We start from the raw sequence: 27,764 nt of genomic DNA, 5'->3' as shown, positions 1-27,764 counted from the left end.
GAACGGCTTGAGATATGTTGTCATCACTATCACTTCTTCAGAGAACTGTCTTAGCCAAGTATAGCATCCATGTTATTATACCCCCAGGAGTATTTTAGCACAGCCTAATGAAACACATCATTGCTTTAGAAATATATCATCATTTTTGGGATGTAAGTTATGTACAGAAGAGCCTGGCCACATTATTACCAACATATGTACATGAATGTAATGGTTTCTTTGAGTCCACCTTGAAAACATCATCATCTTGCAGAAGAAAGTACACAGATGTTGAGGAAACAGTAGTGCTGGGCTTACCTGGAAGTATTTGGTGGTTTGTATATTTCTGTATGGCTTTAATGGCTTGATTCTGTTCCTCAGATCCCATTCTGCTCTTTTAGGGCCTAAGTGAAAGCCCACTGAAGACTCTAGAAGTAAGTGTCATTAATCAAAAGCATACTGTGAACGAAATCCTTATTTGAAATTTCTGCAAGATTCAGGAATTTACTTGATATGAAACACATAGTTGATTTGCATGCATTTTTGTCCTGCTTTTCACATAACTTAAGTAATGCAAAGTGTAGTAAAAAGCCTACTACATTTCAGTTTTCAGATGTTCATGATGCTCTGGCTAAACATCACCCAGATAAATTACTGCTAAATTCTTCCTTTGCAGCTGGGTTCAAAAAAATTATGTGTCACTGGCAGGAGATAAGAGCAACTGTCAGTTATTATTCTTGATTAGTTTTGCCAGCCTGTGTTACACTGTCTGCTTTATCTATTACTTACAAACCGTATATTGTCTGACACATGCTTAACTACACAGTTACAAATCACAGCATTTTTGTATATAAAAGGCAGTATGAAAATGCAAAAAAACAAAACCCCGACACTCTATTTGCAAGCAACCAACCTGGACATGAAGGCTGCACAATTTATCTCTGAAGCCTGCTAGTCTAATAGAACGCTTTCTTCACAATAGTCAGTGAAATAGAATTACATAATGTTGTATCTCAAAATAGGCCTCTTGGAGGTTAACAGAAGAGGAAAGATGCCTCACGGGAGCAGACCAAGTAATTTGGCAGAACTTTGGAAAAATCATGTAGCACATCTTAGTGTGTGCTGGTTGAACTCCAGACAAAACGTGAAATTTGCCCCAAAGGGGCAATTATCTACCAAAAGGGTAGGTAATTACACATACACTGAATTTGGAAGTGAAATAATGTTTGCAAAAGTAGATCAAATACAAAAGTAAAATAAATGTAAAAGGTAATAAACATATACATGCATATAATCCAACAAAACTCAGACCCTCCTGGACACCCTCCTGGACAAAGGGCCCAGAGGGCTGTTACCCACTAACAAGCTATTATCTCTCTCCCATCCCCACCACTGTTTCTTACCATAACCCAAGCAGAAATGAGCAGGCAAGGTCAGAAGACAGAGGAAGGTGGGAAAGAAGCAAGAAGGCAGGAAGGACAAGGTGTGCTTCAGATTATATAGAAACTTTGCAGACCAGTGAAATGGGATAAACATTTCTCTCAACTCCCTCACTCCCCAGATTGACAGCTGGCGGAACATGAACCAGCAGTGTGCCCAGGTGGCCAAGAAGGCCAATGGCATCCTGGCCTGTATCAGGAATAGTGTGGCCAGCAGGAGCAGGGAAGTCATTCTGCCCCTGTACTCAGCACTGGTTAAGCCACACCTTGATTCCTGTGTCCAGTTCTGGGCCCCTCAATTTAAGAAAGATATTAAGACTCTTGAACATGTCCAGAGAAGGGCAATGAAGCTGGTGAGAAGCCTCGAGCACAAGCCCTATGAAGAGAGGCTGAGGGAGCTGGCGTTGCTTAGCCTGGAGAAGAGGAGGCTCAAGGGAGACCTTATTGCTGTCTACAACTACATGAAGGGAGGTTATAGCCAGGCAGGGGTTTGTCTCTTCTCCCAAGCAACCTGTGACAGAACAAGAGGACACAGTCTCAAGGTGCACCAGGGGAAGTTTAGGCTTGAGGCAAGGAGAAAGTTCTTCACAGAAAGAGTGATTGGTCATTGGAATGTGCTGCCCAGGGAGGTGGTGGAGTCACCATCCTTGGAGGTGTTCAAGAGGGGATTGGATGTGGCACTTGGTGCCATGGTTTAGTCATGAGGTCTGTGGTGACAGGTTGGACTTGATGATCTTTGAGGTCTTTTCCAACCTTATTGATTCTATGATTCTAACTTGCTTTGTTTAACAAATATGGACACCTGCCAAATACTGAATATCTTTAGACTTTGAACATCTGTCATTGCAAAAAAATTAGGCTTTGTATTTCTTTTATTTTATTAATAAAGTGACTTACAGTATGGTTTCTTTCTGTATTCATTTGCTGGTTTGCAATGTTACTCATGACTTTTAAAGCATATGTTTTGTGGGAAATATGTGTAGGATAGGTAGCTGGACAATGTTCACTGTATTGCAGTAAGTTTTCAGATTTTATTTGTTAGTAGAAACAACAAGATAGAGATTGTGTAGGTGTTTGAAATGGAAGGTCTTTTGAGTAGTGTAGGAGGAATAATTCCTACACATTTCATTGTTTAATATTACTGCAACAAATTGACCTGAGTTTGTTGGTATGTAAAGAAAAATGAATACCCTGCCTAATTTCAGGTTTGTGGTGAGCACATACACCTTGGAGGGTTTTCTTAGTCTCAGGGGGCTTTGTGATTCAGAATGAAGACAGTAGGATCTGGGAAGAAATATGTTTAATGAGCTGCATCAAAAAGGAAAACAGAAGATAAATGCTATATTGTAATGTCCACAAAAATCACTGTTTAAATGCGTGATAGAGGTTACCACTACAATGTACTGAACTTTTCCCATAGTCATTGAAGTAGTGTGAGGTTTAGCAGGTCTAGGTGCTGGGTTCTGCACTTCGGCCATGGTAGCTTCATGTAACACTGTGGGCTGGGGACAGAGCGGATGGAGAGTGGCCAGGTCAGGGGGGACCTGGGGATGCTGGCCAGCAGCTGTCTGAACAAGTATGCCTGGGAATCCAGGAGGGCCAGTGGTGTCCTGGCCTGTATCAGAGCCAGGGATGATGTGGCCAGCAAGACCAGGGAAATAATTCTTCCCCTGTGGTCAGTGCTGGTTGGACCACACCTTAAGTACTGTGTCCAGTTCTGGGCCCAGCAGTTTAAGAAACATGTTGAGATGATCAAACTTGTGCAATCTTCTAGTGCAATGTCAGATGTGTTAGGGTCTCATGCCTGGTATTTAGCAGCTTCTTCAGAAGACCTGTGTCTGTTATAGTTATATAAGCTAGTCCCATATAATTATTCTAGGGTCAAAAATGGCACAAAATCTCTACAGTCTGACCTTCAAAAACCTCTCCAGATGTCTACAAAATTATTGTCTTTCTGAGCTTCCCAGAAGATGTGAAGTTTCACTACTTCATAGAGCTGGTTTACATGCAGAGCTTGTAAAATGAACGTATGACAAGACATTCTCTTCTGTGAAACTGCTTTTCTATGTCAGTCATCTAGGAGATCTTCCTCTGAATGATATGGAATGTTTATATGATTATCAGAAGATTTATGGATCTCTACAGTTTCTAAGAATTATTGTGCATGAAGCATTCTACCTTCAAGGCATGTTTTCAGCTTTCCATTGCTACACCATGTTACAAAATCTATATATGAAGTTCAGTGGTATTTAATTTGGATAATCTCATCTAAGTTTCACCTTGCCCATTATATTATTTAAATTTCTCCAGCAATTTTCTAGTGACAATTTTGCTAACTAATAAATATATTCATTTGCTACCAGTCATCATACTCTTGCTGTTACAGATAGCAATTTCATACGCATTGCACGGTGCTATAAAAACCTCCACTCTGATAGCTCTTCATTGATGTTCACTATAAATTAGGCTTAAAATGATAATATGCTGCCATTCTATGCCTAAAAAAAAATCTAAACAACCTTACTAATTGTACCATGTATTGAATTTATATAATTTATTTCAATTCAGAAAGTTAGTTATTTAGTCAAAAAAAAACCCCCCAACAAATAATTTCAAGCAGCATGCAAAAATGGAGAAACACATTCTAGTTTAATTCACAAGTTACCATTCTGCAAGCATATCTGATTCACACTGGATGCAGATGAATTTGAGTTTTCCTTGTGCAGCTTTTGCTTTGTACATAGAATTATAGAATCATAGAATCACAGAATCTGTAGGGAGCCTACAAGAAATCTGGGGAGGGACTTTTTAGGGTGTCAGGGAGTGACAGGACTAGGGGGAATTGAAAAGAACTTGAAATGGGTAGATTCAGATTGGATGTCAGGAAGAAATTCTTCCCCATGAGGGCAGTGAGACACTGGAACAGGTTGCCCAGGGAGGTGGTGGAAGCCTCATCCCTGGAGGTTTTTAAGGCCAGGCTGGATGCCACTCTGGGCAACCTGATCTAGTGTCTGCTGTCTGGGTTCATGGCAGGGGGGTTGAAACTCGATGATCTTTGGGGTCCTTTCCAACCCTAACAATTCTATGATTCTATGATCCTTTTATTCTGTATTTTCCTGTATATTTTTGAATATAATTCTGTATTTCCCTCCAATTCAATGAGAGCATCTTTATTTTGCTTCTTTTGAAGTAAAATTATTTTTGTCTGCTCGTTAAACTAAGACAATAATCAATGAACACACACAGTGGAAGTGACAGAGAGAAGCAAGCAGTGCTGAAAAGCACACATCAAGGTTAAGCTCTGACAGCTCTGACGAGTGGCATCAGTCAGGACTCCCATCCATCAGCCATTCTCAGCAGAATCTGCAAACACTGAGCTAATTTGGTGGAGTGATCGCTATTCACTAGCCAGCAGAATGAAATAGTCTAATTTCTCTTTAGACATCACCTCACCTGATCTTTGAACCTAAATTTGCTTTTGTTGTTAGTAGCATCTGTGCTAGTGCTCAGTAGACCTATTTGTAGTGAATGCTCTGCAAGTACTGTGCTGGAAATGACCCTTGTACAAAATAGCCTGCAGCTTAATTTGAATTTAATTCAATGTATATGCTAAAAGGAGGAAGAGATATCTTGAATGTTACTATTAAGTGAAGTAATACATTATTCAAACCAGGCAAAAGGTGAAAAAAAAGTCACTTTAATCTATAAACCTTCTATTAAAACAAAATGTGTAATGGGGTCAAAAAAATTATGGAACTTAAGCTTGTAGTGAACTAAAGTAAAAAAAAAAGCTTCTGAATAGAAGCTTTCAGAGAGCTTGGTGAGGTTGCAGAAATGACCATAAACTCAGTGTAAATGTTTTCACAATGAGAAAAAAATACCTACATGATGAACCATCTGTGACTTGATTTGATACCTTTGTGGGAGGTGCTTCTCTGGAGAGCATTTTGTTCAGCCTGTGCTTTTGCACTTCTTCCTGGAATGGTTCTACATAAGCATTTAAACTGTCTCAGAAGCTAAGGAGCTGTAGTTCAACGGTTTGGTCTGTACTATGTAGAATAACAATACTCTGGCCCTCTGGGAATTTTTGAAAGTAAGCATTGCATTTTGATGTCTGCTTTTTCTTTTTGACATCCAGCATAGCTCATCTCAACCAAGATAAACCAAATAGACCGTTTGAAACCATAATAATACAAAGCGTGTACAGCAGCTTGACAACTGCCTGTTGGATTGGCATGATGACAATGCTGTTTTAGTATTACAGTAAGGAGTGAAATCTACTTGGAGATACCACTTTTTTGGTCGTGTTCAGCCTGCTTTGTTGTGCCAGAGCAAAGCAGGCTTAAAGCAGCAGCCAGACTGAACATGAAGATCACTATCTCAGCAATATAACCACTTTCCCAAAATCTATGATATGTACTGGAATTCTTTTTCTTTTATCCAATTCACAGAAAGAAATTAGAAGTATGATGAATAGGACTTTCTGCCTTTCATTTTACTGAACTCATTGCCCTATCTTTAGATGGCAATGTGTGCTGTAGTGATAATGAGATAGATTTGGTAGCTATTCAACAGTTGATGTACTTGGGCATATGCAGAAGTTAATGAACATCTTTGGCAGGATTAGCACCTCACAGAATATCTATTAGGAAAGCCGAGGATCCTGGTGAAGTAGCACAAAAGTTGAATTTTTGTTTTATTTAAGTATCAGAGTTGGAATCCAACAAATATGGTTCTCATCCCTTGGTACTTTCAGCCAAGAAACAATTTCATGATGAGTCTAGTTTTTGTTTTTAAGGTTTATATGAGCAGAGTAGATTCTTATTTAGCCATCTAGACACCAAAATACCTGGCCATTTTTTTAACCCATGTATATATTTTTCACAGAAAGGATGGACTAATCTGAACATCTACAAATTACACATCAATTCCACTCTCTGTAGGATATGCAGGGCTTGCATACATTCATTATTCCTGGGAAAAGTCCTGTTTCTCCCTCTGTAAGTCACATGTGGATGATATGACTTCATATATTCATCCACAATTTCTTGGCATCTTTACCGCTTTCACCAGGCTGTGTGTTACCTAGAAAGCCTGGAATTATCCACTTCCGAGTGTTGCAGCTGAGCTTTGACAGATTTATGCATCCAGGATGTGCTGAACCTATTGCACACGCCTGTCATTAATTGAAATCCTGAACTGAAGTTTAGAAAAATCAACTCTTTCAAGAACAGCAGAGCCATCGTAATGAATATGTATTCATATGAATAGAGCATTGCAGAGAGCACAGTGCATTGTTACCACAGGATCACAGGATGTTAGGGGTTGGAAGGGACCTCTGGAGATCTTTGAGTCCAACTCTCCTGCCAGAGCAGAACTATAGAACCTAGCACAGGTCATACAGCAATGCATCCAGGTGGATCTGGAAAGTCTTCAGAGAAGGAGACTTCACAACCTCTCTGGGGAGCCTGTGTTCTGTGAACCTTACAGTAAAGAAGTCCATCCTCATGTTGAAATTGAACCTCCCATGCTCTAATTTACATCCATTACCCCTTGTCCTAACACAGGTCAAAAGTGAGCAGAGCCTGACCCTTCTTTCTTGTCACCCAGCCCTCATCTATTTGTATACATTTATTAGATCCCCTCTCAGTCTTCTCCTCTCCAGACAAAACAGCCCCACATGTCTCAGCCTTTCCAAATAAGGCAGTGCTCCAGTCCCTTCATCATCCTTGTAGCCTTCCATTGGACTCTCTCAAGCTGATCCCTGTCCCTCTTGAACTGGAGAGCCCAGAACTGGATGCAATATTCCAGGTGGAGCCTCACTGGGGCAGAGCAGAGGGGGAGGAGAACCTCCCTCGATCTGCTGTACACACTCCTTTTAATGCACCTCAGGGTCCCATTGGCCTTTTTGGCCACAAGGGCACATTGCTGTCCCATGGAGAACTTGTTTTCCACCAGGACTCCCAGGTCCTTCTCCACAGGGCTGCTCTTTAGCAGATCACCTCCTAACCTGTACTGGTGCAGTTTATTATTTCTTCCCAGATGCAGGACTCTGCACTTGTCCTGGTTGAACCTCATTAGGTTCCTCTTTGGCCAGCTGTCCAGTCTGTCTGTTATGCCTGACTAATCAAGGAAGACAAAGAATGGACGTAGCTGAATTGAAAATGTAGAAGAGATTGATGCTGCTCTAAGGCTCTCCATCAGTAGAAGGCTTGAAATACTGACAATCTGAAGTACCAAAAATGAGTGAAGTAGCTCTTTTGTGCACCTCCTTTTCAAGCAAAACACATACTGGGGTATTTCCTTTCTTGTTTGACATTGGCATGCAGAAACTGTGCAGAGTAGAGACAGCTTTTACTTCCTAAAGTTATCAGCTAAGCAAAGCTCTTATGTATCCACTCATGAGACTTCAGTCAACTCTTTAAATAAGTGGATAATCCTACTCTCCTGCAAACTCAATCTTATGTTGTACTATACCATGATGACTTGGAGAGCTACATCTGGGGTGATGATATTAGAAACAGATGTTTTTGTTTTGTTTGAGGGGTTTTGGCTCTGCCACTGGTAAAGTAGGTATCTTTTAAAAAGACACTTGATTTCCCTGAAGCTTCCTCATCTATTTGAGCCTTCTTCAGAGTACTTTGAAATACACTATCAACAAGTATAAAAGATTTAAAACATCTAGAAAATAGTACTGACAAATAAAAATCATTTATACATGGCCTGAAAATATCAAGGCTGTTATTTATTATATATAGAAACATTCCTGTGTTTTGTATGAAAAAAAACCCAACAACCAAAACTTCCTTATTGCATTATGCAAACTGCATTGATTACTTTAAGCAAATTTAGCCATAATCCTTTGGCTATGTGTGGTCTTCCAAAGACACACATGTACCATAGGTTCAGTACCTGACACCAGTTCTGAGGTAAAAGCATGACAGGAATGTGTATGTATGTATATAGGTAATGTTTGTAAGTACTTATATTGACACAAGATGACCTTTGAGGGTCCCTTCCAACCTAATGCAATCTGTGAAACTGAATCTGTGATCAATAATGGCATTTTAAAAGGTGTTTCTATAGGTCCTGCATCTTCTGCTAACACGAAATGAAGAAGTAAGGAAAAATTACTTCTTGCAGATTCCTTCGAGTTCTTTTTTTATTCCTGTCCTTTATCTTTAAATTTCCTGTGAAATTTGGTTCAAATTGCAGCATTTCAGTTTGCCTCAGGCTAGGCTGATTTCCTAGCTCTTCAGTAAATAACTTCTTAGGAGCAGATAGCAGCTGGAAAAGTGGTTAGGAATTGTCTTAATCACCAGACAAAAATCTGTCTCTTCCAGCTTTGATGCTTGTGGGTAACTGGGAGGTATTTTATTTCTGTTAAATTTGCATGACTTCCTACTGCTTTCTGCAAGTCTTTTCTTCTTGTAGTCTGTGCTTTTGCCTTCCTCCCAAGTGTCATGTAGGTTGCTAAGGTAGAACCATAAGATTTTGACTAATTATATTCTTGTTAACTATCAGTGCAGCTGACACAGGGCAATGCAGAGACACTTAAAAAAATCAGAATTTTACTAATGGTGGAAAAACAGCAGTGGGAAGATTTCTTGTAAGCTGAGTTTAGAGCAAAATGGAAGCTAATAACCTAAAAAATAAAACTGAAGATAATTAATCAGTTTTCCTAGGGAAAGTTCTGGGCCTATTTCTTTCATCTACATAGTCCTTTCCTCTCACTGCTTGTAGAAAGGCTAAGGGAGGGCACAAAGAATGCTGCTCAGACTGATATTATACAAAGGGAATAATGGAGTTGTTAACATCCCATTGTTTTACCACAATTTGAAAAATCAGTCCAAGCAGACCAAAATAGGGTCCAATAACTCATCTTTGAAACCCTGAGTTGGACAGACAGCTACAGAGGCAAGTTAGTCCATAGTCAGAGCTTGGCAGGGCATCACGGTACATGAATTGACACTCTAAGTATTTGGTTTGGCTAAGTCATGTACCCCTAGATGAAGGGGGAAGGATATCTCCTCTTCCCACTGCCCCAGGAAGTCTTACATCCTATTGTTCCTTTCAAGACTCATATGTGCAAAAGCCATGCTCATTGTAATTTTTCAAATACCCTGTTGGTAAATGAGCTTTGCAGTATGGCACATATCCCATTCTTCTGATGCCTATTTCCTAACTTAATTGTTTTGTTCTGTACAACCTATTGTTTCTTTCTTTTCATTTCTCTTCAAAACAAATAATATTGCATTGAGAAAGTGGTATTTCTGAACTGAAAAAAACAATTAACCTCATATGTGCTCTGGGGCTTACAGGATAGCATACACCCTGCTGTACATCTACAGATGGCTCTCATTTGTATTTGCATACAGCATGCTGGATTTGGACATCCTACACTCCCTGTTACTAGCTCAGTGAAATTAAAAAAGCTCCTCTTTTGTGCTGGCACTGGTTGTAGCAGTTATGATGGTCATCATGTTGAAAAGATTAATGAGAATGAAGCAGAATAATTCTGAATTTGCCAAAAATTGTATGGGCACAGATTGTAGCTAGATTATGCTGGAATCCCTCTCCAGGGCAAAAAAAAAAAGCGGGGTTAAGACACCTTGCATGGGTGTGGATCTGTACAGAGAGACAGCCACAATGAATACAGGATGACTGCTCAAAATTAATGCCAACTTACATACAAAAGCTGCAAAAATGCTGCAAAAGTTAGCACTTTGGTGCTATGGTGCAGGAAGAGACTGCACTTCACACCTCTTCAGAAGATGGCGAATCTGCCATTCTAATTTGCATTTCTACCCTATTCAGGTTTCTGATGTATCTTTACACGGTGCCAGCCAAAGCTAGAAGTGACAACCGTGAAAGTTGGCATGCCTCAGCGGGGGAGAGTGAAGCATGAAAGACAATCAAAATAACTCTTGCATTTAGAGTGGAACAATTTTTTATAGGACACTGAATTCACTTTGTTGAAAACCCTGTAACTGGAGACCAAAATCAGGCGAGGATTTGGTGTCTATGTTTACATGTTTGTTCTAAATAAACTGAAACAGTAAAAAAAAAAAGAGAAAAGTTGTTACAAAGGACAGAGAATTTATTTATTTTTACATGAAAATATTTCCTTTTGGAGCATTTAGATAACATTCAAAAAGAAAAATAAGTGTTTGGTATTTTAAACTTGGTTGACATCTGTCATGATTTAATGAGCAAACAGATTGCTCTGTTGCTCCAAAAGGGGCAGAAGAATAACACTCACTCAATGGATTGGATAGCAATGGAAAGGCTATTCACAAACTGCAGTGCTGCAGTTACCTAGTGATGAGCATAGCAAAGCATATAAAATACAAAGAAATCCACAGTCTAGGCTTAACACACAAGCTCATTAAGCCAAAGCTTTACACAAAACTGCCTTTACACCTGGCCAACCAATGCAGAACAAAAGCCCAGCGCTATTCCTTCCCCTACCTGGGGTTTACCATAAGCCCCAGGTCTCTTTCTTCCCCTCCTTTTCTAGGCTGGTTCAGGCTTGCCAGGCATGAACTGCCCCTCTCTCCTGAGGCCCATCAGGGCATCCTACACAGCCCTTGACTACGCCATAATTGAACAGTAAAAATACCAGAAGATAAGAGAGGTGCATCCCATGGGAGAAGAGAGGGAAGAAAGAGGATGAAAATGACTTTGCAGCCAGCTTTATAGGGATGCAGGATTCATCAAGAAATATACTATTTCTTGTGTCTACCCACTTGGCTGGACACTCCGGACACTGGAGTTCTCAGCTCTGTGGTGTTTCTTCTTGAAGGCACACAGCCCAAACTGCCACAACGTCTTATTTCAGGCTTGCATGAGCATATTAGAAGAAAAGAAGACAAGGTGATGTCATGAAATTCAGCTATATAAGAAACTCTCTATAATTCCACTTTTAAGTTTTAGGGGCAGCTGGTGAGGAACTTTTTAGGGTGTCAGGTAATGATAGGACTAGGGGGAATGGAACAAAAATAGAAATGGGTAGATTCAGATTGGATGTTAGGAAGAAATTCTTTACCCTGAGGGTGCTGAGACATGGGAACAGGTTGCCCAGGGAGGTGGTAGAAGCCCCATCCCTGGCTGTTTTTAAGGCCAGGCTGCATGTGGCTTTGAGCAACCTGATCTAGTGTGAGTGCTCATGGCAGAGAGGTTGGAACTAGATGATCCTTGAGGTCCCTTCCAACCCTAACAATTCTATGATTCTATGATTTCTTTAATAAAAAGTTGCAGATATTTGGGTGCAAGGAGACTCTTGTCTCAGATCTTTCATAGCAACAAGACAAAGTAGCAGCTTTTTATTTCTTAAACACATGCCTATACATTAGGTTTTCCAGAAGAGTCATGAATATTCATATTATTTCTCTGGGTCTTACATCATGTTCTTTGGTTGAAGTTTAGTACTGAGTTTGCATAGTTTGCTGGAATTTCACAACTTGTTTCCATTCTTCGTGGTATTTGGAATAGGCCACCCAGGGAGGTGGTTGAGTCATCAACACTGGATGTGTTTAAAGGTCATTTGGATGTGGCATTTGAGGATATGGTTTAGGGATGAACCTTGTAGAGTAAAGCTATTGGTTGGACTTGGTGACCCTGAGGGTCTTTCTCAACCCAAATGTTTGTGATTCTGTGATCTTTTTCTTCCTGCTGATTTCATATGCTTGTTAGGCTTTTGTTTGTTTCAACCATGAAAATGCATTTTCTTTTTAAAAAAAGTCATAGCAAAACATATCTGCTAACACTGTCACCAAGATGTTAGGGGCATGCCATTTGTTATCAATCACATCAAAACCAAAATACGCTCAGGTATTTGCCATGTAAGAAAAACTACCTGCTCCATATTTGCAAAAGGGTTCTAAAAGTTCACCAAGTTTATACATATTTTAAGTTTGTCAAAATGACAAGTACATGCCTTTGAGCAAGTGGCTTATTTTTAGCAACTTACACTGGTAGTATGAGGCAAAAAAGTACTTCTGTTCTAAGCAAGGTTGAACAAAACCAATACTAAGTGTATGCATTTGGAAAGTAGAATGGAATGGAATGGAATAGAATGGAATGGAATTAGAATAGAATAGAATAGAATGGAATGGAATGGAATAGAATGGAATGGAATTAGAATAGAATAGAATAGAATAGAATAGAATAGAATAGAATAGAATACAATACAATACAATACAATACAATACAATACAATACAATACAATACAATACAATATAATACACCAGACCAGGTTGGAAGAGACCTTCGAGATCATCGTGTCCAACCCATCATCCAACACCACCTAATCAAATAAACCATGCAAACAAGCAACCCATCAAGTCTCCTCCTAAACACCTCCAATGATGGCAACTTCACCACCTCCCTGGGCAGCACATTACAATGGGCAATCACTCTCTCTATGAAGAATTTCTTCCTAACATCCAGCCTACACCTCCCCTGGTACAGCTTGAGACTGTGTCCTCTTTTTCTGCTGCTGGTTGCCTGGGAGAAGAGACCAGCCCCCACCTGGCTACAACCTCCCTTCAGGTAGTTGTAGAGAGCAAGAAGGTCTCCCCTGAGCCTCCTCTTCTCCAGGCTAAGCAACCCCAGCTCCCTCAGCCTCTCCTCACAGGGCTTGTGTTCCAAACACCTCACCAACTTTGTTGCCCTTCTCAGTCCAGTTTCTACTGAAATAACAATATTGAATATGAATATAGTGTCTCAGACTGAAACAAGGAGAAACCTGCATAGATCATTCAGAAAAAAACAAAAACAAAAACCAAAACAAAAAAACCAACCTAACTGGAAAAACCTTTACAAGCATTCTGGTAACCTGCTTGCCAGATTACCTGTTTTTTACATGAATAAAAAGTAAACTGGAAAGGAAATGTAAAGACAGGACTTTGGAGAGACAGTTAGTGACTTTAAATAATGATTCAGTCAGCTCAATACTTGCTCAACTGGGATTCTCAAGTATGAATACATTCAGTGATCAGGCACAAGGATCTGTGTGACTTGTATTGTTTCCTATGAAATTTAGGAATACAAACGTGACCTGCAATTATACACGAAGTGGGGATTCCCTGGAACTTCATTTTATCCCTGGGTAGACCAGTAGAAGACAGCGGTGGGGGGGGTGGAAATCAAGTATTTTCCAATAGAAAATAGAATAGTAAACAGAATAGTTAGAATAGACACTGACTAGGAAAGACCGACAACCAAATGTTTACCAACAGTGCTCTGGGTGCTGTGCCCATGGCTATGAGAGATCACCTCAGGTTTCTAATGTTAAACCTAATAGACACCTAACAGAATTATTTTCTCTGTTTCAATGAATTATCTCTTGAGATGACAAGTATGTTTTAAGATTCCTTAATTTTAGTTTCTGCTAGATATTGTAGGTACATTCACACTTTCAAAGGAGCTGAAACTTATGTCTGAATGTGGAGATTCTGACTGTCGAGTTCTTACAAAAAGTAATATATCATATTAATGAAACCTTTTGAAATTGAAATTGAGGAATCTAAGGGGTATTTAAGTTACTGCTTCTTGCCTTATAAAAACAGGTAGAGTGGTGTTTGCTTTTTCCTTCTGGAAATCGAGTTTGTTTCGAGGCAAGGACACCTAAATGAAATGACATCTCTTGGAATGTGGAAAAATTGGCTCATGCTAGTGGGAGCTTCTGCAGTGTGGTTGTTACCTCTTTCCCTAGAAGGGGTGCTGAACTTCTTCACACCTCAGTTTAGATGAAGAGTACTTCTACAGAGTCTCAGGATCCCCCAAAATAAAAGCAATATATAATTACCTTTCATTCAGGTCAATCTACAGAAAAATAAAGACCAGAGTAAATATTAGATAATAATCTCTCCCCATCCCCACTCCTCCAGTCCTTCCATCTTTTATTAAAATAAATGTTAGTTTAATTAATTGAGCATTACTCAATTACTCCAGTCTGACATTCCTGCACAGTGTCTCCCAGAAATAATAAAATCTCTTCTATACCTTTAGGCTCCATTATCTACCTTACTTTTCCCCCTCATTTGAAATCATTACGAGTGACTCACAAGGTCTTAATAACACTGAAAGTTAAGAGGGCTGATATTAAAATGTGGTGACCCTCAACTCCTTCTCTTGGCTATGTGACAAGAATAATAGATGGTTACATGGCTTTGCATCTCCTGATAGCTCAGGAAATTTCAGAGAGCCTGAAATTCTTAGGGCCAAACTCTTCCTCGGCTCACATCATCTTCTGACATGGTACTTTGTGCACAGTTGAAGAGAGCCAAGTTAAGTGGGACTTTACAGGCAATGCTGAGCAGCTTCCTAGGTCTTCAGTAGAGAAGCATACCTGAGCAATGGAGGATTTTATCAAAGCAGGTGCTGGGTGGTGGCAGGCAAACTGGACAGGGATCAAGTATCACATTGACATGGTAGGTGCTTCCTGCTCTGGATAGCAGCAGTGAGGGATAGACACGGCTTGCAAACATACAGTGGGCTGGCATGGATGCAACCTTGTGCAACACTGATACATTTCTCTGAATCCTGGAGTCTGGGAATCTATGCCAGGTGTCCTTGTAGCAGAGGTAAGAAGTTTCTTGTCTCCATAACATGTTGTGCATCAAAGGGAACAGAAGTTCTGTCTTCACATAAATGGAATTATACTGAAGTTGTGTCTATTAACAACTGATGATGTTAATAAATCTTAATACAATATGCATATATTGTACTGCTTTTTAATTCCAGTAAAGGTGATATTAATGTTATATTGCTTGCCAGTTTTCTCTGAGATAAGTATTTTCTTTTTCAAACTCATTTCAGGTTTAATACTGTGGAGACACCTTAAATTAGAAGTATTTACTTTGCTTATAGTGAAAATTAACCACAATCCAAAATATCTTGATATTGGGGAAATTGTGTTTCTGAAACCAGAGAAAAGGAGTGCATGCAAAGAGTTTTCTGAGGTAGATCATTAGTACAGAGTTCTGCAAGCTACAGTGTATAGTGAAAAAAACAACCAGTCTCCAGAGCTTTATCATATTTGAAGTGGTCACCATCTAAAGGGACTGGGCTGGATTTGTGGAGCATATTTGGTGAGTAACACAGTATATTTTTTTATGGCAAACGTGTTTTTTAGCTGCTATGGAGTATATCACATATAATTCTGTGGTGCTGACTTATGGGCCTTGACAGCACACATCAGGCTGTTTAAATCATTAGAGTGTTAGTTTTCTTCCCCTGAGGAATCATAAAGTGAAGCCCTGCTAACCTGTTGGCTCCCCTCTGCCCTCTTTTCCTCCTTCGTTGTACAAACCCTTAAATATGTAGATGGAATTTCGGGAGCTTGACTAGTTTCAGAGCAGCCTAGGGACTGATTTGGTTGAGCTTCACAAAGCCTATACATTCAGGACAATTGAATGGAAATAGGAGGACAAAATCACTGGTAGAAAGCTGATAATTTGAGTATCTGAGGCTTCCAGGATGAACATTTTCCCCCTCAACCATATAAAGTAAGAGGAAGCACAATGCCTCAAAGTTATTGCTCCTAAAATCCAAGGAGAAAAGGGTGACTCAAGTTTGGAATATAGTGTGGACTGAATTGTGCATTGTTGCAGTGGAGGCTGAGTTCTGGGAACCTGACCTGTATCAGGAACAGTGTGGCCAGCAGGAGCAGGGAGGTAATTCTGCCCCTGTACTCAGCGCTGGTTAGGCCACACCTTCAGTGCTGTGTCCAGTTCTAGGCCCCTCAGCTTAAGAAAGAGGTTGAGTTGCTGGAATGTGTCCAGAGAAGGGCAACAAAGCTGGGGAGGGGTTTAGAGCACAAGCCCTATGCAGAGAAGCTGAGGGAATTGGGGTTTCTTAGCCTGGAGAAGAGGAGGCTCAGGGGAGAATCTGAAGGGAGGTTGTAGCCAGGTGGGGGCTGGTCTCTTGTCCCAGGCAACCAGCACCAGAACAAGAGGACACAGTCTCAAGCTGCACCAGGGGAGGTTTAGGCTGGATGTTAGGAAGAAGTTCTTCACAGAAAGAGTGATTGGCCATTGTAATGGGCTGCCCAGGGAGGTGGTGGAGTCACCATCACTGGAGGTGTTTAGGAAGAGACTGGATGGGGCGCTTATTGCCATGGTTTAGTTGATTGCAGAGTGTTGGATGATAGGTTGGACTCGATGATCTCAAAGGTCTCTTCCAACCTGGTTAATTCCATTCTATTCTGTTCAATGTTTTTGTATCGCTGTAATTTTTTATGTAACTGTTAGGGTAAAGCCTATCCTTACATTAAGAGTAGAAAGACTGGAGAAAATTGGCTAATAGCAGCTTCATAAGGCAGTGAGAAGGAAAAAAAAAATCCAGTCATATAAAATGAAGTAAAATTCAGGGCTTTCCTGGAAAATGGTAGAAATTCCCATAAACACAGAGATTCAAAAGTATTGGAAAAGGAAATCCTTGAGACAATAAAAATGTCCCAAACCCCCCAAACCTGTTACTTTTACTCTAAAAGCAGCATGAAAATATTGACTATTGCTGCTCTCATAAATTATCAGTTTGGGCTATTGGCAAATTTTGTCTGAGGAGAGGACATTGAACTTTTAATTTTCTCTGCATTTTCAGTCTATTATCACTATTGAAGCATTTAAGAACTGAAATCAAAGGCTCATTGCACTGACCATCAGATGAACATGACACACAAAGGGCAATTGCTCTCCAGAGATGGCTCTTTAATCTGATTCACTTCAGATTATTTATCACTCTGACTGTGGTAAGTGAAACCAGAAAAAGACCTAAACCCCATGAACAATTTTATGATCTGTAGAGTTGTGTCTTGTTGTTAGAATTTAAATGAGAGATTTATGAATTATTCCTGACATAGTTTAAAAAAAAAATTAAAATAAATATGAAGAATGGATATTTTCGTTTGCTTCTTTCATTCTCCTTTAGGTTGCTTCAAGTACTCTCAGGACTTTGAAAATAATTTTTCTCTTTTGTGTCCTCTTTTTGCCTTTTTTCACTTCTGTTTTAACATGTTATGTGCTCTTTAACTCTTGCTCAATATTATCAGCTTCTGAACAATGCCTGAGAGACAGTTAAATGCAATTTTTGCCAAATTTAGCTAATGAGGGTCAGAATAATAAAACTCAGTGACTCCAGATGTCTGTGAGTTTCCAAATAGAAGTCTTCATTTCCTCATGGAACAGACTTGGACTGCTGGTCTGTAAAGGGTAATCTCCTGTTCAGAGTGACTTCCAAAGTGTTTGGAAAGTATGGTTTGTCTGATGAATGAAACAGTGAACTGCCATTGTCTAGTACTGTGCATCTAGTTATCATAGAAACACAGAATGGTCCAGCACAGAAGGGACCTCCAAAGGTCCTCCAGTCTGACCTCCCTGAAGTCAGCAGGGACATCCTCAACTAGACCAGGCTGCCCAGGGCCTCTTTGAACCCTACCTTGAATATCTCCAGGGAAGGGGCCTCAACCACCTCCCTGGGCAACCTGTTCCAGTGTTCCACTACCCTTACAGTGAAGAACTTCTTCCTGATATCCAATCTAAATCTGCCCTTCTCTAGTTTGAAGCCATTGCCCCTGGTCCTGTCACTGCAGGCCTTTGTAAGCAGTCAATCCTCATCCTTTCTGTAGGCCCCTTTCAGGTAGTGGAAGGCTGCTATTAGGTCTTATGGAGCCTCGTCTTCTAGAGGCTGAACAACCCTATCTCCCTCAGCCTGTCCTCATAGCAGAGGTGGTCCTTGAATGCTGCAGATTAGAGGAATATTGAACTTTCTTTGGCATTGTGAGAAGTGTCAGGTTTGAGTTTCACAGAAAAGATATGTAGCTTCAGCAGCCTAAATTGCTGAAGAGACATGCAATTTTGTGACTTTATGTGGGCAGTTTTAAAGTATGTTATCAAGTGAATGTTTATTAAATACATTTGGAAGGAGCCCAGATGTAAGGGAAAGATCAATAAAAATTTTTTGCAACCCTATTTGAGGACTTCAAATGCAATTCTAATTTCAAAGGAGCTGAAGGGATGTTCTCATGAATTTCTGACTTTCTTCAGCATGGAAGCCTTTAGGGCATTTAGGAAGCAATAACATTCTCCAAAGACTTGGAATTAGCAGGGGAGCTGCTGTTGAAGAAAATGTTATTACATATTTATTTTTTTAAATTTAATTAACACCACATGCACAATGGAGATTACTCCTCCAGTGCTTTCCCCCTCAGTTTTTTTTTGTTTTCACAGACCGAATCTTGCCTCATAAATGCAAATCCATGCTCAAATACACCATGTATAATGAAAACAGTTTAAACAAAATCATTCCCTTACATCAACATTTCTACCAATACTAGAGCTGATGTTTTCAGGTTCTGAAATGTAGAATTTCCCTTTCTTATCTAACATGTCCAGTTAATCATGTTTGCATATTTCTACAATTCTGGTAACCAGCCAGAAGTGGAATGGTACTATTCACTTTTTATTTTTACTGACTCTGGAGCTTTGTCTGAGCTTGGGATAAACATACATATTTCAGGGGTTTAATCAAACTATGTCTGACCTTCCAACCTTTCAACGAATACTTCATAGATAATAGTTGTTCTGCTGCATAATAAGAAACATTAAAGTTTTTGCAACAATATACTGATAGTATTAACAAAGTTTGTAGGTGTTTTACTTAGCTTTTTCCACCAAGGTTTTGATTCAAATCAATACTTCCATATCCATTTTACAGGTACAGGTGAGTTCTGTTAATTCCATTTACACATACAAGTAAGTTGTTCTAATTAATGACAATTTTCAATTTCAAGTAGTTATTTAGTTATTTAGTTATTTAGTTATTTTACTGTGTAGATGTGAGTCTCAGGAATGAAAGAAGTGAGAAATTATTAGAAAAGTCCTGTTTGTTGCCATCATGTTCCTGGAAGGACAACCTTCATGGATCTCCTCACTGAGACCAACCAAAATAAGTTTCTAAAGTGCATGCTTTAGAAACTCCAAAGGATCCAAATCTCCTAAGGATTTGGCTGCCAATGCTCAAGACCAGATTTGCTGTCATGCAGCTGCATAACCTTGGGACTTACCACTGCAAAAACACAGAGGTAGTAAGAGGACATAACATGAATTTCACCTTGTTTTGATGATCATTTACATCCTCAGTCTCTGCCTGAGTTATACCACAGTTGTGCCCGTGCTTGTGCCTGGCAACTCCCTGGCCCTGACGTATCTTTGCTGAACTGTCTCCCTGGCTTCATCTTGGACCTGCATCCTTGGTACAGAGCAGTGTGCCTCACTGGGCTGGGGGCCAACATCATTCATCATCACCAGACCTGCTCTGCTCTGCTTGTTCAGGCAGGGTGGGAATGACAGGGAGGAGAGTTCCTTGCTTTGCTGTCACTCCTGTCTTCCAGCTTGGCTGCCCTTACTGCCCTCTCTTGCTGCTGAGAGTGCATGTCTTGAGAGATACAAGGCTTTCCTACAGGAGTTTTATAATTAGTAGGAATTTTTTAACATTCTGTGTGGTATACTCAAAAACTCTGTTTTGAATTTGGATTTATGTGAATACTGCAGTAGGCAGCTAACGTTGCAGAGTTTTGGGAAAAGCTAATGAACCTAGGTTCATTAAAGAGCTAATGAACTCAGTCTTCCTTCTTGTATCCAGAATAGAGCCCTTATTGCCATATTGGCTGCATTCTCCATTGATTTGTTACATTAAATTTGCACAGCCTAGACTACTGAGAAGTAAGGTGTTTTAAATGAGATTCTTTGTGCAGTGAGAATGTGTTCTAGCCTTCTGTGATGGCTGTAGGCTGGCACCCCCCCAAAAAAAAAGCATTCCCAGAAGGGCTCCCCACACAACTGCCATGTAAGAAAGTACGGGCAGGTTGTCTACATTCTCCACCAATTTGTTGCATTTAAACTAGCAGGCCAAAACAAGCCCTAGCCCTGAGGCTCTGCACAGCTAGTAGGAAACCATTGGCATGTTGCTGGCATTAACAAAAAAAATGTATTTACTGGGTTATAGGACTCTATAACCTTAAATCAAAGCAAATAGTTTGCATTAATATTCCAGTATACAAGGAAAGCAGCCATATCTACAGGGAAACCTCTTTCATTCAAGTTTCCTCTTATCTCCTGCCTAGACATCTCAAAAGGAAATCTGCTGTTGTGGACACACGGTGAGATAGTTTCTTTCTGACCATCTAGGTGCTTCTAGAAGGTTGTGGAGATCCGAGCTCTTTGCTAGCCATCCATGAAAGGCTGAGGGAAGATGGAAAGATGATTTATGTGTTAGTTTCAGACCAACTGATTCTCTGTCATTCAGAATGAACGATGAGGATCATCTGCATGAAAAAACGGGACTCCAGTGCCCAGGGAGGGCCCAGGATGTATCAGCTTGGCTGCTTCTTCCTAGAGAAGGCACTGACTTCTCTACCCTTTTCTGCAGCGGAGGAGATGGTGATAGGATTTGATAAATGTTTATGCTGCATCAAAAGCAGAAAAGAAATCCTTTTGTTAAGCTACTTCTGACTGGCATTTCTGTCTTCAGTTTCCCATTTTAGAGAACAACTAGTCTGGGGATAAAAAGGGCAAGGAAAGGAATGAAAACTCCTGCAAGAGAAATCCTTACAAGGTGGACTTTTTCACTTCTGTACTTACTTTCGGTGAACCACAAATTCAGTTTTGTTTTAAAAAATGAATGTCAAAGACCAGAAGCTCAGTTCATAAATCTCATAAACATTTCAGCATATGCATCCAAGCTGGCAATACTGGAACTTTTCTGAGATTTTTTTTTTTTTTTTAATAACTCAAAATAGCACAAAAACCCAAAATGCAACAAACCCCTCCAACTCTCTGATAGTTTTACTGACTATGCTTACCAGTAACCTTTGTCTACTTTTCTTCTTCTCTTCCATTTCAGTCAAAATTCACAAGAAGAGAAGCTGTGGTCTATGGGTTGATAATAGGGCTATGGAGATGGAAACATTCCAATAAGTCATAGGCTATCATGTAGGCAGCTGTGGAGACACCACTGCAACAGTAGAGCTCCCCATATGTTGGTATGTTGGGAACGTGGCCCACGAATCACTGGAGTTTCTGGTGATGCTCCACCTTGGAACTATTCTAACTTACATGACTTTTGTGATAAAACAAGTGTTGGCATTAACTTCTTGAGTCCTATTGCCACCTTTCCAGATTTAGTATGTAAATTTCTCTGGCTATTGGGCCTACAAGGTCATAAAACCAGAGGGAAAGAGGCTCAGTCATTTCAGCTAGCACATAATAGCACACAATTGCAATAACTTAGTTTCCCCTCTGACTATGCCAGTGATGACCAGTCATGATTGAATAACCCATCTGCAGCAGCAGAATCTTTACAAATAGTAATCAGATGTTTAAAGTGACTCAGTGAAGAAATATATCATGGAAGGAGGAAGAATGAGGAAAGTGAAGAAGCCTAGCAGCTGTGATTAAAGTATTATCTTAACTTCTGGCAGGCAAAATATGTGCTGCATGCAGAATTTTAAGCCTGTCTGGCAGACTTGATGGTGGAACTGTCTCAGGAGCATCAGAATGGTGAGGTGCTACATGGAAATCCTGGCATCAGTAGGAAAACCACTATGCTCTTGCTCTTTCAGGGGTCTCAAAGACTGGAGGCTAAGTTTATTAAGCCCAAGATGTGAAAACCTAATTCCTGATTATTTTAGGTATGGGAAAAGGTGATTTATCCTTTCACAGCCCTTTTGAATATGGTACACTTACTGAATTTTGCAGATAATTGCTTTAGTAAAGCTTATGTAGAAGAGAGGAGATGGATCTGATCTTCCTTCCTAGCCAAAGAAAATCTTCCAGTTAGGGTTAAATAAACTAAAGCAGGATGAAAAAGGAAGGGTCAACAAGAGAGAGAAATTAATAAGAAAGTATATTCCTCTTTTCAGTGATTTCTGTGTTAAATCATTTCTACTAGCAAATAATTTTCTTAAGTCTTGGCTTTCAATATTTTCACTATATGTACACAGAATGGATGTTGGATGGAATAATGGAAGGAAAACATATTAAAAAAAACTATCACCTATCCTGCAGCTGTTAAAAACGTCCTTTTAATTCAAGGGTAATCCTCCCTTATTGTGTTCACTAAATGTTGACAGGAGAGGAATAATCATGAGGCAAGTGTAACATTTTGACAAGCAAGAGCCATAGAAATGCTCAAAATAAATATAGCTTAGCTTCCAGTGTGCAGTGCCATACCACAGCTCTTCAAATTAATATCCTTAATAGTAAAGTAAAATCTGAGTCTAGTGACATCTAAGAAATTGTCCTTCACCCTCTGTTGTCAGCAATTGCTTTTGGAGACATCAAGCTGGAAAACATAAAAAGAAGTAGAAGAAAGAACCACACCGTAATAATTCCCCAGTGCATACCACATCCTTCTCTTCCTTTGTCCCTTCTGGCCTTCATCATTCTTTCTCAGTGAAAAAGCTGTGGATGTTTCTCATTAAAAAATGATTAACGGTAATTTCTTTACTGAAATCATATTCTAGTTTGCAGTAGTGTTTCAGCTATTTAGGTTGCCAGATTAGGTGCGATTAAAGCAACCCCAGTTTCACATTCAGTTGCAACCGGACGCAGTCTTCTATTGATACCCTATATTTTCTCTTCTAAAAGTGCTTGGAACTAAAATACACTGGGCCAAATGCAATATGAATTAGATTTAACACAGATTGAGTTTGGCACCCCAAAATTAAACAGAGGAGAATGCATTCAGGGTTGCAATATACTGAAATCTCAGTTATATGGAGTAAAGACTTCAACTGCTAAGCCCCAAATGGTCACACATCTCTGAAACGCTTACAGTGATCAGGGCACACAGTGATTTGTAGCTGTTTCCAGATTCATTCCTCTAAGAACATTCCCTCCTTCTCCCTCCATCTCCAGGCACTATTTCTGTTGGCACAGATTCTTACTCTTTAGCATCAGTCCATTTTATAAGCATTTGTACATAGCTGAATCGCGAAAACCACTGGGATCTGATCTGCTTCTGAGACCTTGCCCTAAATGCTGTTGACAGTGCTGTGAGTTGGAGATGAAACTGCTAATACAGCAGGATTCCTGTTCACACAATCCTCCTGTAGGGGTTTGGCAGAGGTATATGAGGCTTTAACTGTGACATCGTAGGAAACAAAGAGATACTCTCTGTAGAGGTTGCCCACATTGCTCAAGTGGTCACTGGCAGAATAAGTACTGGAGTAAATGGTAGGTGTCTGACTGGACCACCTTGTCTTATGCACAGATTTCAAAGTGCATGTCATAACATTTCAAAACTAACATATGACTGTTACAAGAAAGTATATGTAAGATGTAAAGAAATATATAAAGATACTGAACTTGGCATGAGATCTTACTGAAGTATTTTAGCTGAAAATAGGGCTAGCAATATACAGATGTGACATACATGGTTTCTCAGCTATGCCAGCGGCTTTGCTTTGTGGGATGTGTAAGGAAATCTATCAATCAGTCTCTCAGTTACAAAGATAAGTGGAAAGTTTTAAGACAAATACAATGAAAACAATTCACTTCATTCTGGATACCACATTAAAGTACAGTAGCTTCAAGTAATAGGTTAATAAAAAAACATTGGCTGTGTCTCATGCAGTTCAAACATCTCATTACTGCTGGGTTATAAATTTGCAGACAGTGGAGGTTCCTTTCGTGGAGCAGTATTTCAGCTAAAAATGGCTATGAACAGATCAATACATTCATTATAAATAATCTCTTAGATCTTGGGCATATGTGACTTAGCAGTTGTGACAGCAATGGAGCTTTATAGATTTTAACAATCTTGCAGCTGGTTCAGTGAGGTGAAATCTGTAACTGACCTGTTGAGTATTGAGAGTAATAAGAGAAGGAAATAAAAAGCAGAGTATCTTAGGCTTTTAACTAGTTTTGGTGTTGGACATATTTTGAGTAAAAGAAAGATGTGGTGGAAGCAATATTCACAAAATATTGTGTTGTTTGGTGGCTTTTTGTAGAAAAAGGCTAGAATAAAATAAATAATATTTTCATTCGTCATTGTATCAGAACTACTGTGTACTAGTGGTTAGATTTGTTCCACGTCTGAACTTTAAGGTGCAGGTTGCTTCCCAAATGCCTTAAGGCTGACTGAAGAAGAAATTCAGTGCCTCATCTGGTGCAGAACTGAGTTCCTGCACACCTCTCCGAAGTCAGGAGCCAAAGGATACAAACGAGAGGTTGAGGAAGCTGGGATTGTTTAGCCTGGAGAAGAGGAGGCTCAGGGGAGACCTTACTGCTCTCTACAACTACCTGAAGGGTGGTTGTAGCCAGGAAGGGGTTGGTCTCTTCTCCCAGGCAACCAGCACCAGAACAAGAGGAAACAGTCTCAAGCTGTGCCAGGGGAGGTTTAGGCTCGAGGTGAGGAGAAAGTTCTTCACAGAGAGAGTTGTTAGCCACTGGAATGGGCTTCCCAGGGAGGTGGTGGAGTCACCATCCCTGGAGATGTTCAAGAGGGGTTTGGACATGGCACTTGGTGCCATGGTTTAGTCATGAGGTCTTGGGTGACAGGTTGGACTTGATCTTTGAGGTCTCTTCCAACCTTGGTGATTCGGTGATTCTGTGTGATTTTACAGTAATTAGTGGTTTAGACTTTGTTGCCAGAGAGATTCTTCAGTATGGAGAACTTGAATGCTATCATTTCAAGTTTCTTTGCTGTCTAGTAGGAGTCCTTGTCTTAAATGAGATCATCTCTATCACCACACAATGCACAGGAGCTATTCAAGACAGAAATTCAAAAGAACATGGTGTTCAACAGAGAAAATTAACTAGACAGAATGAAGGGAGAAAAGCATGAAATAGGTGTTTTGACAAAAATGAGGGAGAAACAGTATGCAGAAAGACGAGCCCCATAATAGTCAATAATTCTGGTTCAGCTCCACGACATTCCCTATTTATACCTATTTCCTACAGTGCTACATTGAGAATTACCTAAGTCTTGGGTAATTTTTTTTAAAGTCTCCCAACTTTTTCTGTCTGCACTGGTTTTAGAGCTGCACAAATGATGTTTAGTGCAAAGAGAAGAATCTGTAGTTCGCAGCTCTGAACCCAGGATGCTGGAATCCTTGGAGTACACCTGGAATTATTTCTGCAGGTTAGGGCAGTTCCAGTAGAGAAATCCACCTGAGAACAGCCAACAAGCTAAGCTGAAGAAGATCTGCATTCAGGTATCACCTCCAAATCTGTCATGTTTGCAAAGGTCAATCTGCAGTCAGCAGCCAGTAGTCAGTAGATAGTTCCTTGTAAGTCTCCTGAATTGCACTTGGATAGGTTAACCAGAGTATTCTTGGAGGCATATACCCATCTCCGCTGATTTGGAAAAAGCAATTACAATTCTTTTGATACAGTTACATTTGACTGTTTTTATTTTGGGTTTTTTCCCCTCTTTTTTCTGGAAGTCTGTCTGGGTAATTCCTTAAACCTCCATGCAAATAGACACTGTGCATGCCAGGAATGATTCTACGTCACATCCTTGGTGAGCGACACATCCAATTAGCTCGAGGGCCTGCTGTTATTAGCAGACATCTGTTCCAGTTCTGGCAGCAGACCTATTGGATCAATCCTTGTGATATAATCAGGGGAAAGCACTAAGACTGACCTTTCTGCTTCACAGAATCAAGTTTGTTGAAGGTGACTTAACTTTGATGTTCTCAGCATAAACAAATGGGGACAATGCATCTGCGGAAAATGTGATAGCTCTCAGACTAAACCATGCAGCATTCTTGAGCAAGGGTAACATTCTTTAATATGGAAACCCTGAAAAGCATGCAGAGGACAGAAGCTTATAAGGCATACCAACAACTTTCTATAGCAAGTAATAAAGTAATGGCAAGTAGACTTGATGTTGACTTGCTGGAATATGTCCAGAGGAGGGCAACAAAGCTGGGGAGGGGTTTGGAACACAGCCCTATGAGGAGAGGCTGAGGGAGCTGGGGTTGCTTAGCCTGGAGAAGAGGAGGCTCAGGAGAGAATCTTCTTGCTGTCTGCAACTACCTGAAGGGAGGTTGTAGCCAGGTGGGGGCTGGTCTCTTGTCCCAGGCAACCAGCACCAGAACAAGAGGACACAGTCTCAAGCTGCACCAGGGGAGGTTCAGGCTGGATGTTAGGAAGACGTTCTTCACAGAAAGAGTGATTGGCCATTGGAATGGGCTGCCTGGGGAGGTGGTGGAGTTGCCATCACTGGCGTGTTTAAGAAGAGACTTGATGGGGTGCTTGTTTGCATGGTTTAGTTGATTAGATGGTGTTGGATGATGGGATGGACAAGATGATCTTGAAGGTCTCTTCCAACCTGGTCTGGTCTATTCTATTCTAGTCTTGTCTAGTCTAGTCTAGTCTATGTCTACCTGTCCTGCAGATATTTTAGGTAATGTTTCATTTATGAATTCTACTGTCTGCCTAATTGAAGGCTGAGTGAAAACAGAGGAAGAGGGTCAGAGCTTGGCTTATGATTCTCATTTATTCCATTTGCTCTTTATACTCAGATTTCCAGGCACTGATGAATGCTTGTAGACAATCATCTATTTAAAACTGTCTCTTTAAGTCTCTTTTGCAGCAGTAAAGACATAGCAAGAGTATAGCAATTTATTTATATAAAACCAGTGTGAGGATCAGCGGTTCACTGTGTTTATGATGAGTTATCAATATAGCTTGTGTTCTGCTGTGCTGTGAGACAAAATTTAATTCTGACCAAATGTTGTAAGAGAAAGGAAGGTCTGATTATTTAGGCTTGAATTCTATTGATTTTGGGTGGATGTTTTGGGTAGCATACAGGCTGTGCTAATGAAGGCTGGGATATGCTCCCTGATGATCCGCACGGACTAAAATATTCCCCAAGTTCTCACCACTAATGCAGAGTTTCGTGCTGAAATTATTGGTTCTGGAATTAGCAAAGAATATTTTCTAAAAAGATTTTGTAAATGGCACTCTACACTTAAACAATTTTTGAGACCTGTGTTATTGCATTTACTGATTTCTGCAAAAAATATATGAATCTGATATTGTTATATCAAGAAAAAAAATGTTGCTAAAATCACTAAGCACCGAACATTTCAATCTAAAACCAAAAATATGCCTTTCTGGTTTGGTTTTTTTTTGCACAATAATAATCTCTTATTTTGTCACTGATTGGTGTTTTGATTGGCAACGAAATGCAAGTGCCATTTGCTACACGCCTGCATAAACCTCTTCTTTTCTTTTTCCCCAGAAAGTCAACCCTGATGCTTTAAGCTAAGTTATAAAAGTAAAAGCTTAAGGATAGACCATTAAAACCTACCTTACAAGTGAAAAGGA

This window comes from Dryobates pubescens, chromosome Z (genome assembly GCF_014839835.1).
Source record: "Dryobates pubescens isolate bDryPub1 chromosome Z, bDryPub1.pri, whole genome shotgun sequence".
In the NCBI taxonomy this organism is placed as follows: domain Eukaryota; kingdom Metazoa; phylum Chordata; class Aves; order Piciformes; family Picidae; genus Dryobates; species Dryobates pubescens.
Note: the sequence above shows the minus strand (reverse complement) of the source record.